Genomic DNA, 11,004 nt, shown 5'->3' with positions numbered 1-11,004 from the left:
AATGTCTCTCGGGATCAGCAACAGGCACATGGAGGAACGGCACAATGTCGTGCTTTTCCCTGGCAGTTTGTTATTGTATCTAATGCAGCCACCATTTCTTCCCTTTTGCTTTTATCTAATCCTGAGATACATGGTTGTGATTCTGAGAAGTCAAGCAGAATGGATCAGACACGCTTTTTGGATCAGTAGTGCCGAGACAGACCAATGCAAGACCTCACATGCTCACGCAAGATCTGTTCACTCTTATCTGAAGAGGGATCAGTGATTGAGATTACCTGCACAGAAATTGCAAAACTGACATGAGAGAAGGATGTGACCGAGACAAAACAATGACACAACTATAACTTCCTCCTAAAGAGTTGCTGAGCCCCATAGATCTCTGGGTGTTGGGAAATGGCAGCTGACATAAAATCCTGATATGACTCACCAAATAACACTGTAAGATTATGTCTGATTTAAACATACTCATGTATAAAGTCATTGTGACAAATTTGTACAAGATTAACAAGTCAGATAAACAGTTATCTACTCATGAAAGACTGCTTTGTTTATTTTAAACACTTTTAGCAATCATGTAATTATGTGGAACATTCTCCATAGTTGTTATTTTAAAAACAAACACTCTGCATGCTTACCAGAAGCTATAAAAGGTTTGCATTGTACAGTGCAGCTTTTCAATTGTTTCCTGAGCAAATAGGACTTTCTTCTTCTCAATTCTGCTACTCTCATGTTGCAGTTTTTAACACAAAAACAAGTTCTATGTGAACAGACACTTAAACCAGTTTAAGGAGCCTTTAATGCAGAATGCATTTGTGTTTGAAATAGAAATCTTTTGTAACATTATAAATGTGTTTACTATCACTTTTGATAGGATTTAATGCATCCTTCATCTGTTTATTTTTATTTTTTAAATCACATTAAGTTGCCTGCTAAAACATTTTTGAATCCTGCGTTCAGATATAAATACAATAGCTGAACTAATTTCAAAATACCATGCCAATTTAAAGGACTTTCAACACATTTCAGCATTGAAGAACACTAGATGTTGTTTTTGGAACTTCTTTTAACTTGAGTGCGGCTTTTTTAGAAAGCCTTGTCATGAGTGAGACACTGCAAAAGATGAAAGCGCAGTGGTCAAATATGTCTTGCACGTTTACATAAGAAAACAATGGAAAATAAGTGCAATGGAATGCAAAACCAAGTTCTGTCAACAGCCCTTAATACCTTGTTGCAGCCCAACAATATGCCATAAAGTGACAAGCTATGAAATGTAATCACATTAAACAGTTTTTATCTTAACAGCTGTGGCCCACACCAAAAGCTCATTGGAATCGAAGAATATATAATCAAAAGACATGGATGGAGAGAGACTGATTGGGGAAGTTTAGAATTAAATAATGTGTGACAAATCCCTCAAGTTTGACAAGAAAACCATAAAAAGCATGGCATTTATTGAAGCTTTTTGGAAGTGTCAAAAAAAGATATATGAACAACTTTACGCTTTTCAGCTACAGCACATTAGAAGTGCAAGAAAGCATGCAAACAAGGAAAAATGATCTGATTGGCTGTGTTTTGGTGGTTGATTGCTTCATGTCATGCCCCATTTCTGCTTTTGGTGCTAGTTTGCTGGTCTTAGCTGGTTTAAGCTGGTCTCCCAGCCTAATTAGTTGACATGCCTCTAGCAGCTGAAACGAACTAGCTAAGAATGTTTAATCTTGTTTTGCAGCAGCGAAGAGACATTTTTGTGGAAACATGTAAAAATCTTTCTAGCAATATTAACTACTTTGACTTTTTATAAATGGATCAGTGGTGCCCTCCCAAAATAAACAAAGAATGAGGCATGGTGGGAAACATGCAATAAACATTCAAGTTAACCAAAAATCATGAATTCTATGTCACTAAACTTTAACACACACCGATCGAACCACTAAGGCTTTAGAGCACATGGTTCTTTTACCACATTCAGCCGTGATGACAGACTGAAACTTTCCCCGTTCACATTGAGAAAATGTCAACCCATCAGTCTAAAGGCTGAAGTTTCATTCTCAGTTTGAGCGAACCAATGCCCTGTGAACCCTGTCTGGCTTTCACCTGCAAGATAGCTGTTGACAAACCACCGCCAAACAAAAGCCCATCTATTTCACCACGTGTACGCTGTGGGTTTCCTGAAAACAAGTCTGCGTGGCCATTACATCAGAGTTTCCATGGGAACACAAAAGTCCAAACACGTCAAGAATAACAGCCAAATCATGATGTCATAGTCACTTCAAAGTCAATTTAATTAAGTGCACATGGTGCCAAGTGAGAGAGAGGGCGAGTGCAAGAAGCAGACGAGAGAACAATAAAACTGATTTAAAGTTATTTTTGTGATATTCTTGGCATTTTCTCAGAGGCATAAAAAGATCAATTTCTGGCTTGCTGCACCATAACGTGAGTTATGGTTGAAATGTGACTATAATGCATATCTGAACCAGAGGTGATTGATTTCATGCACTCACAAACCATTAACATACACACATCACTGAGATGGACAGCGAACGGCCAGTCTTGTCCACTCTGGTGTGACAGTGTGATTCTCCAGCTGAAGAAATGATGATGGGGTTGAAAGGTGAAAAGAACAAGGATGTGGAGGAGGGGGACACATTCCCAAAATCCCAGTCGACCTCCTGAGATGACTGGCTCTGGATATTTACAGCCCCTTTTGCTCCGAATGGCCAGGATGGGCTGACTGAGCTGTACGTCACTGCTCTGTGTTGATCTGCACTGCCGCACACACACACACACACACACACACACACACACACACACACACACACACACACACACACACACACACACACACAGACATAAACAGCTTCTTTCATCAATCGAATACATACGCACATAAGCATGCCTAAGAGGAATATGAGATTACAACCACACCACATCAGAACTCACCGCAACACAATTACCCCTTGATTCAGTGCAGTTTGCTTAAACCCTTCGATCAACAATGTACTTAATCTTCTGTAGAAACGTGGTCTAATGGTCTACTGGGATGTCTTTACAGTGGAGAAAGTGATCCTGAATTCATCTCACCCATGAAATTAGCCTTGTCTTAAGTGGGCTTTGTCTTTAAAAGGAATAAGTAAACAGAAACTATTGCGACAACAAGTGCAGAGTAATTACAACCACTGCTCAATGACTTAATATTGCGTTTGGATTTAGGCTGAGGTTTGTTAATATTTATTTACTTAGTGTCTCAAAACCACAATTTCCTTCCAAATTAAACAGGCTGTTTGTCATTCTGGTGTAAACTAAGCTACACATAGCCCAACCTTTAAAAAGAACAATGGGGAAATTATAGTGCTCAGTGAAAGCTGTGGATCATCTCATTTGGATTACATTAAGGGTTGAGAGAAGATCCAAAAATTTCTATCATCCTACAAATGTGGGGGAGAAAAATTACAGTGGAGCCCAAAAGTTTGAGGAAAATCTGGGATTTATTTAATTTATACCCAAAAATAAAAATAAATATTTAGGACTGTGGTGTAAAATAAATATTATTCAATATTTTAAGACTAAATCAAATATGTAAATTTATGCCATATGTGCTTCCACGGTTCATGTCAGATATTCCTGGATAATATGATAATCAGGGTTTACACAAACTTGTGGATGTCAGTGGGTAAATTATTAAACAGTTAAATTATTTAAATTGTTTTAAAACAAAAATAAATAATTATTCAGTTATGAATAATTATTCATGTCAGTTCTCAGATATATATATATACTATCAAATATTTTTATTTATAAGATCTAAAAAAAAAAGCATTTTATTTTAGCAAGAGCACATTAAATGGATCAAAAGAGACAGTTAAGATTTTATATTGTTACAAAATAAAAAATTCCAATAAATGTTGTTGAACTTCTTATTCATCAAAAAAAATTCTGAAAAAAATCAGCACAGATGTTTTCAACACTGATAATAAGAAATGTTTTTTGAGCACCAAATCAGCATATTAGAATGATTTCTGAAGGATCATGTGACACTGAAGAATGCGGCTGCTTTACAATCATAGGAATGAATTAAAAAAAAATTAAATTACATTACAATATATATTTAAATTAAAATGCTATTATTTTATCACTGTTTTTCCTGTATTTTTTTTTTTTTTATCAAATAAATGCAGCCTTGGTGAGCACAAGAGACTACTTTAAAAAAAAATTAAAATGTTACCAGCCCCAAATATTTGAACAATAAATGACTCCAAAAAAAAAAAAAAAAAAACAGCAGAAAGTAAAAGCACACACCACAAATGCAAAAACTTTTCCACAAAGCAGCAGCCCCTTCCTGAGAAGCAGGAACTATCAGTCTGCAGCCCATGCCAAGAATAATAATTTAGCAATGATAGATTTTCTAGGAAGCAAATAAGAGTGATGTAATAAAGGCAACTCAAGCCAAAACACATTTTCTTTCATATCCATCTATTGTTTGTGCAATCTGCTCTGCTGTATCGAAACTCAGCTAAAACCTCCCAGGCTCATTTGCCCTACAGCGGCCTCATATTGAATGACATCATCCTCTCTAACCGTTAGAAGGTGAGGCCACATAGTCTTTAACGCATGCACGCACACACAGACACAAACATACATAACAGAGCACTTGGAAAACCATCTTTGGTATTAGTGTTACTGTGTTGAGAGTGATGAGCTGGGATTCATGTGCTCCTCTGGAGTGGGTTGGACAGCATAATAATGGGTTTATTTGACCGTGCTCCTGATGAGAGTTACATGAGCTGTGCAGAGAATGTCCATTTTGGTTTCTCACTTGAGGGAAGAAAAACATATTTTTTCTATTAATGGTTGATGTCCGCATGTACGATAGTGGTCTAAAGTGGAAGAAAAAAATAATCAAAACATAAAATGAGAATACTGATGTGCAAATTTTTACTCTACATGTCATCTGGGTCCATAATGCATTTTATAACTGCATGTAAGAGAACAAAGGCTCCACCATTAATGATTTGAACTCAAGCAAACAAATAAATACACATAATATAATAATATTAAATTATAATCAGTGTTATTTAGTATCCTCGGAATTCTAGTTTAATTTTTATTAATATTTTGAAATATTTATATTTTCTGTTAATTTTGGCATGTTTTTTTTGTTATTATTATTATTATTATCTTTTTAAATAATATGTCTAGATTTTTATTTCAGTTTTAGTTATTTAGTTTAGTTATTTTATTACCTCAAGTTAAACTAAATGAAAATGAGAAATGTTACCTTGGCAAATAGCTGAAATAATTTAATTTTAAATATTTATTTTATTTATTTAAATATAATAAATTTTTTTTTTTTATTTTTTTTTTTTGTTAGTTTTTGTTTTTTTTATTTTAATTAATGTTTGCATATAACTCTAATAATATAATATAATATAATATAATATAATATAATATAATATATATAATATAATATAATATAATATAATATAATATAATATAATATAATATAATATAATATAATTCAACCAAAGCTATAGATAAAAAGCAAGAAATTCAGCTGAATGTTTCTTATTTGATTCATTCAGGCGCCAGTTTCCAATACTGCTTATTTCCAAGTGCTGGATAAACAGTCAGCCAAACAAAGGCTTGTGTGAGAGCAAGAGAATGCAAGCCCCTGTAAAATCTTTCATTTGGTGTGAGCTATTCACCATGACGGCTGAGAGGCCCTTTACAGGCTGAAGCACAGAGGCCCCTCCAGGTGAATTAATCTAGGTGTCTGTGTGTGTTTGAGTATGTGTAACATTCCTAATTGTCTGAACACAAAGAGACTTTGGAATGAACATTGAGAGTGAGCTACAACATATTATTAGCATGAAGTCTTTGCACACAATTCAGCCTTTGACAAAATGCAAACACATCACAGCTGGCCTGTGAGCTCAGAGCGAAAGTGTTACTGATTTGTGCAATAACAGGCTTTGACGTGGCATATGTGCATGTGCTCACCTGCGAGGGATCAGAGCCAAATGTATGTAATCACTCATACACCTGCCTATTGCAGTGTGGTCACACTGCAGTAACAGTATCAGCCTCCAGTAAGAGTGCTTTGTAGCTCATCAGCAGCCATTCACCCTGGTAAAAATACAGTTAAATATTATGACAAGGCACTAGTGATATATTCACACTGATGAAAATGAAAGAAGAATAAAAAGAAAAGCAAAAATATATCACAGTGCAACTGGAACTGACAACCAATATTTATACTGCAAACATATAATTTATGTTCTGCTAAAGTTTTGTTCTACTAGGCTACAGTATACAGATTTATTGACCACTTGGGAGCCTTTCATGTCTTGCAAATTTATGTATTGTATAAATTGCATATATCACTACAGTATTTAATAGCCTCCCATAAAAATGTGTTTCTAGCTGGGAAATCTGCACTCAATTGTTATAAATAACAGATAAATCTTTAATTTCATCAGGCCATAGTGTTGATCCTCTAGGAAGCAATGGATCCAAACTATAAAACAGCCCAGGATATGCCAGCCCACCACACCACCACAACTGAAATCCTCTTTTATATGTACATCACACACTGCAGAGTCACATATAACAAATATATAATAAATGCTACATTGATTTGGTGCTAAGATTTCTTATTACAGTTGTGCTGATTAATAATTTTGTGGAAAACAATTTTTTTTTCTCCAGGATTCTTTGATGAATATAAAGTTACATAAAACAGCATTTTAATTTTAGTCTTTTTAATTATTGTTTTTAGATGTCTACATAGTTTTTTATTTCGTTTTAGATTTAGTTATTTTAGTACCTAGTTCAACTAAATGAAAATGAGAAATAATTTTGTTGTTACTTGACTTGCATGTTTGATGCTATTAATAATATATTACATTCGTCCCTCACAAGATTTAGCTTAACAGGTGAGAAGACTCGCAGACAGTTAGAAGCAGAAGCAGGATGGGCCTGGAAAAGGTTATCTACTGGGACACAAATCATTTTCAATGAGGGCCGGACAGAATTTAAAGTGATAGATCTCCTAAAAATGAAATTTCTATCATCATTTACTCACCCGCATGACGTTCCAAACCTATATTACTTTCTTCTGTGAAACACAAAAGAACATATTTCAAAAAGAACCTATATCCCATTGACTTTAATTATATGGACAAAAACCGTGTGTGGTGGTGATCCAGACTACTATTGGCAGTGCTGGGAATGAGAGGTCAGAGAGGTCAGGGCATGTGCTGGAGGGATGAGGCGACTGCTGGGCGTCTGTCACAGCTCAAGATAAGGCCAGTGGGCGGGCCTGGCCTGCTGCAGAGGTACAAGAGATTAGACATAATACAGAGAGCCGAACAGAGACAAGAAAGTGTGTCGGTAGAAGTTGGCTTCTTACATTGGTCAGCTGTTGATAGGTGTCCCTGATCCAGGATCAGTCAAATGCAGACTCCTACATCAAACTGAGACGTGCTGTTGAAAGATGTTCCTTTATTGTCCCTGTGGGAATAATCCGCAGCAGAGCTCTCCCACACATCACTCACTCAGAGACATTCTGGCCGGGACAATTATTTCTGAGTCCACTCCCTACATCCCCACACCTGTGACTGCAGGGCGACTGTGCTGGACGTGCTTCACCTCTGACCCCGGGGTGCACAGTAAGAGGCTCAATAAAGCGAGTCATTGCTACATACAAAACACAAAATAGAGAATGAGAGATTAACACATGGAGCAAAGGTAATAACTCTAATGAGTTGCCTCTGGGCCTCCAGACTTATCCTTTTGTGTGCATTTGAGTATATGGGTGTTTCTTTGGTACTTTTGGACTTGTTGACCTATAAAAATGAAACAATTTTCAAACTCAAAAGTTTATTTTGTCTAGTAACACATAAATGTATCACAGGACAAATCTGACATTTTTGTTGTCATGAACAAATCTCATTTCCATATATATATATGGACAACTGACATTTAATTGGAAATGACACTTTTTAACATTTTATTCACAGATCAGATCTCTCAATAACAATGTTGCCAAACATTACAACTAAGTGGGAGTCATAATTTGGGTAAAAAAATGAATAATCTTCACACAATAAATGTTTAAATAGTTTTTATTGTTTCATTCTTTATATAGACTTTAGAAAGTAGTATTCATAGTAGTCTGTAAACACTATTGTTATTACTATATTGTTATGTTATTGTTAAACTATATTGTTATTGATCTAATTGTGATGATTCATCCACATTAATTTATCATTTCAAATTTATCCAAAAATTATTTGTCCACATAATTTTAAAATTGAAACATCAGTGACTGACAGACATATACTAGACTTCACCAGAGTTTGCATTCAGATCTGTCTTCATCCAATCATCAACCACCCTACACTTTTTTTCTTTTTTTAATAATCCATTTCACTCGAATGTACATCAAAAATTAATACAAGATCTGTCACTTGTGAACATTGCAACTTAAGAAAAATCACCTGCTGGGAAAAGTGCCCATAGTTGAAGAAACACCCCATTATGCCCCTTACTTATTTAATAAATAATGGATTTTATTAATTGATTTTGTTAAAATTATTTTATTATATGTGAAGAAAGAGACTACAAGATACTATCACAGTGTAGGGGACTGAATGCCGGATACAATGATCAAATGTACAGTTTAGAGTCCTATATGCAAAAATATCTGACCATGGAATGTTGCAACTGACCAATCACAATTGAGCATTCCAGAGAGCTGTGCAATAAACTTAAACTACTCCATATTAAATTTAAAGAAAGAACACTGCTGCATGCAACAGAGGCGCCAGAGCTATTGATGACTGTGTCTAAGTGCAAACACACTTGATTGAGCTGACGCTAACATGACTAATGGGAGAAAGATAAACAGTGACAGAAAAGACGGACAAGGTAAAGAGATAGAGAAAATGACTGGCCCCCAGTAGACCTGATAAAACGGTGTAGATGACTTCACTTCCCGGCACTAGGTCCAGAAGGCATAGGAGGAGATGGGGTCAAGGGAGGTCATTGGACAGTGAGGCTTTTCCATTCCTATCATTTTAATGGCTGAGAATCTGCCCGACTGACCCTTCTCGTGTAGCGCTGCAGGGGAGGGTGTCTGATCCTGACTTTTGACCTCTCAGCTGGTCTTCTCTCACAAAAGGAATCCATTTCTTCAGTCAGTTCAGTGCAAAATACACACATCATTGGAATCAGATTACAAGCAGGAAAGACATCAAATGCTGGGCATGACATACTTTACCAACAAACCACAAAGTTACAAAGTCTTTGAATCTGGTAACATTCACAGACAGTCACAAATTTATAGGAGCTCAGAAGGGGAACGTCTTTGGGATAGTAGTTCACTGGTTAGTCTAAATCCTCGCTCACTGCAGATTCCTTCAAAATAACAGATGACGTAAAGAAGACTGCAGTTAAATTACTGTAAAGAGCTGCAATACAGAGGCGAGCCATGTGGATGTTAGAGCTATCACGTAAATTTTTCTGAAGCTCACTTTCAGCTGACAGCTTCATCTTTAATCACCTCTGTGTCTGGAGAGCCAAATGACTGAAGGAAAAACTTGGCGATATTTCCTGGCAAGTCCTTGGAGAACATAATCAAATATGGTCTAAAGCTCTGAACGATAGCTAAGCATTTTAGTACGTCTGTTCCATGACATTATGACTAAGTGTGCACATACACAAACATGTTTAACACCATATGCTGCCCAATTTTCTAATAAGGAAAGCTGTGTGCGTGTGTGCATAGTGGGGCGTGACTGTTTCTCTTATCTACAACCCTTTAAATGTTTAAAGGTGTGTTTTAAATTCAGCTAAGCACTTTCATCAGGTTTTGTTTTCTTAGTTGGCATTCATTTAACATGGATAATATTTAAACTATTATCATCTGCCTTTGAGCCCCCCAAGCCCATTATGTCCCACAGCCATTTTCATTCATGTCATTCTCATGCTTCCAAACTTCCAGCCTATTTAAACATAGATCTTCAAGTTTTTCTAGGACTGATAATATTAGAAAAGCATCTCCCCACAGGCTCACTGTACAATCAAATGCATATGAATGTTAATGTTATATTGCATATAAATTCACCCTCCATTTTTAAGGATACACTGAGTTCATTCCATTATTTTTAAATTTAAAAAAAAACTTACATAAAAAATAAAAACAAATGTGACACTTAAAATGTAAAAATAATTATAAAAACCTGACTAAATAAACTTTTAACATAAAAAAATTGGCATCTGCTATTCTTTGTTTATTTTATTTTAAAGTTTACATATTTAGTTCATGCATTAGTGGAGAATGTGCTATGACCTTTCCATAACACTCATTTTTCTATGATCTAATGAGTGTCACAGTTATCAAAATGTTATAAATCATATTCCAGATGCTAAAATGTTTACGTCTGTGAACACGCTAAATTACACAGTCATAAACTTGTTTATATCATGGTGGTATTTATACCAGTATTTTACTGCCAGAGCAGCTCGCCAGGCCCATTTATCCCCAGCGTCTGTAAAGATGAACCTCTCTGTGCTTCACTTTAATAGAACCTTAAATCAGATGTGGCCAGGCATGCATCTGGTTAAACCTCTGTTTACAGCTGGACATCCCAAAACTATGAAATGGCAATGATGTTGATCGGCATCCTGATCTTTACATGTATATCAGTGTCCTTCATAGGTGTCATCAGGTGCTGAGAAGACGCAATGTCTCAACCATCTATCTCACAAGCTAAAAATACTACAAGTCATAGTGTCAGCTAGTGTTGGCAGCACTGGCCAATGGGGGGGAGGGAGAGAAAGAAAGAGAGAGAGAGAGAGAGAGAGAGAGAGAGAGAGAGAGAGAGATGTTCAAATTTAAAAGGCAGAAACCACAGACCGATTGATGCGGGTTGCAAGGACTGAAGTCTTTCCATGCCGTTCTATTCCACCGATTAAACGTAAGGGGTCCGACTGAGCATCAAGCCT

The sequence above is a fragment of the Cyprinus carpio genome, chromosome A15, assembly GCF_018340385.1.
Source record: "Cyprinus carpio isolate SPL01 chromosome A15, ASM1834038v1, whole genome shotgun sequence".
In the NCBI taxonomy this organism is placed as follows: Eukaryota; Metazoa; Chordata; class Actinopteri; order Cypriniformes; family Cyprinidae; genus Cyprinus; species Cyprinus carpio.
The sequence above is the reverse complement of the archived record's forward strand: the minus strand, read 5'-3'. Positions refer to the sequence as shown.